The sequence below is a fragment of the Mus musculus genome, chromosome 16 (assembly GCF_000001635.26).
Source record: "Mus musculus strain C57BL/6J chromosome 16, GRCm38.p6 C57BL/6J".
NCBI classification, from domain to species: Eukaryota; Metazoa; Chordata; class Mammalia; order Rodentia; family Muridae; genus Mus; species Mus musculus.
In genome coordinates, this window is record NC_000082.6 from 95101888 (window position 1) to 95104210 (window position 2323).

A 2323-nucleotide genomic window follows, 5' to 3' on the forward strand; every position below is an offset into this window, starting at 1 on the left:
TAAATTACTAAACAAGAATAATATCAACAATAACAACAGTAAATAAGAACAACAATAATAACTACAAGGAAGAAAGACCCAGGGTAGTCCAGTTCTTTCCCATTTCCCGGTGTGCATGCCCTGTATCTTCAGCTCTCATTTCCCATTTTTACTGTATTCAAAGCCTAACTTCCTCTCCCTAGTTCCCTTCTGGAAAGATCTCCAGCTTGCTTCTCTCTCTTTCATAGCTGATTCAATACTAATGACATACATGATTTGCCCTACTATGACAAAACACTATTTTGAAGTGTATCTAATACAAACAGCCAAGAACAATGTGTTTTTGCTTTATTTCTGCACAGTCTTAGAATCTTGCCTGCTTTTAAGGTTATAGCATGTCTCCATTTGCATCAATCTTCACTATCAATGTTTAAATAATATTCTGAGTTCATAAAATTTAGCTGCCAAATAGATTCACAGATACAACGAGATACAACGTTGTAAAAAAATATTTGAGCTCTCCACCAGCCGAGCAAGATGCCCAAAGGAAAGAAGTCCAAGGGGAAGAAGGTGCCCCCCCCCCCGTCATCAAGAAACAGGAGGTCAAGAAGGTGGTCAACCCTTTATTTGAGAAGAGGTCCAAGAACTTCAGCACTGGGCAGGACATCTAGCCCAAAAGAGATCTAACACACTTTGTCAAATGGCCTCACTATATCAGGCTGCAGCAGCAAAGAGCCATCCTCTATAAGCGGCTCAAAGTACCTCCTGCCATTAACCAGTTCCCTCAGGCCCTGGACAGGCAGACAGTACTCAGCTGCTTAAGCTTGCCCTCAGGTACAGGCCAGAGACAAAGCAAGGGAAGAAGCAAAAGCTACTGGCCCATGCTGAGAAGAAAGCTGCAGGCAAAGGCGACGTCCCAACTAAGAGACCACCTGTCCTCTAAGCAGGGGTCAATACAGTCACCACCTTGGTGGAGAACAAGAAGGCTCAGCTGGTGGTGATTGCCCATGATGTAGACCCCATTGAGCTGGTGGTTTTCCTGCCTGCCCTGTGTCAAAAGATAGGAGTGCCCTACTGCATTATCAAGGGAAAGGCCAGGCTGGGGCGCCTGGTCCACAGGAAGACATGTACCACTGTTGTCTTCACACAGGTCAATTTGGAATACAAGGGTGCTCTGGCTAAGCTGATGGAAGCTATTAGGACCAATTATAATGATAGATATGACGAGATCTGTTGCCACTGGGGAGGCAACGTCCTGGGTTCTAAGTCTGTGACTCGTATTGCCAAGCTGGAAAAAGCAAAGGCTAAAGAACTCGCCACTAAATCGGGTTAAATGTACACTAAGTCTTCTGTACATAAATATAATTACAAAATAAAAAAATATTCGAAGTTTCCCACTACAGTCTGGAGAGATGGCTCAGTTACCAAGAGCACTTGCCTCTTCATTCCTCGTGTCCAAAGTGGGTGGCTCACAACCGCTTGAAACTCCAGCTGCAGGAGATCCAATGCCATCTTCTGACCTCTACAAGTACTGCTCACTCACACACACACACACACACACACACACACACACACACACACACAAATAGGTAATTGAACAACAAATCTTATTTTTAAAGTTTTCCACTATTTGATTAAGTTCCTTCATGGGTTCCTGTCTTATCTCTCAGTGTCCCCACAGTTTATGTATATATGCCTCAATAACAATGCTACCTTTCCCCAGATTGTGTTCTACACAACCTAAATCTTCCAGGAAGTCAAGGCATGCTACTGTAGATGTTGGGGTCTTGAAAATTACATCATTAGGGTGACCATTGCCACCAGCCCAGCCTCCATCTGTCAGCTCCTGTGGTACACTGTCACAGGCTCCATCTTACTCCATAGATCCTATCTGTGTGCACTGGATGCCATGAAACTTTAGTCAACAAGCAGAGGGCACAGACTAGAGGCCAGGATGGGGACTTACTTGATGGGTCACTGTTAATTACTTGGTCTCAGGTACTTACTCTCCTATTGACATTTACTTTCATCATTTCCTAAAGAGCCGTGCTGTTCTGGAACATCAAAGAACCTTCTTAATAGAGGTTCCAAGAGAGGAACTTTATCATTGAGAAAAGGTATTTCAAGGGTCCAGTATTTGGTAACTGCCACATTAAGAAGCAGGTAAGTTTCCTGGCTGTAAGGCTTCAAAGACCATTGGATTAGTTACTTAGAGAATCCAGGGATAAAAAGTAGGTAGCCCATCCAAAGTTATTCAGCAACAAGAAAATCGGTGAGCACCTGCCCACATGAAAACACACCAGGGCATCCTTCTCAGGACACAGCACATGAGTAGGTGGATGGT

The 2323-nt window shown here is 44.0% G+C and overlaps 1 pseudogene; it reads left to right on the forward strand.

Moving 5' to 3' along the window:
* The first annotated feature begins 516 nt into the window (after positions 1-516).
* Positions 517-1312, forward strand: Gm49641 (annotated as a pseudogene).
* Positions 1313-2323: the final 1011 nt, after the last annotated feature.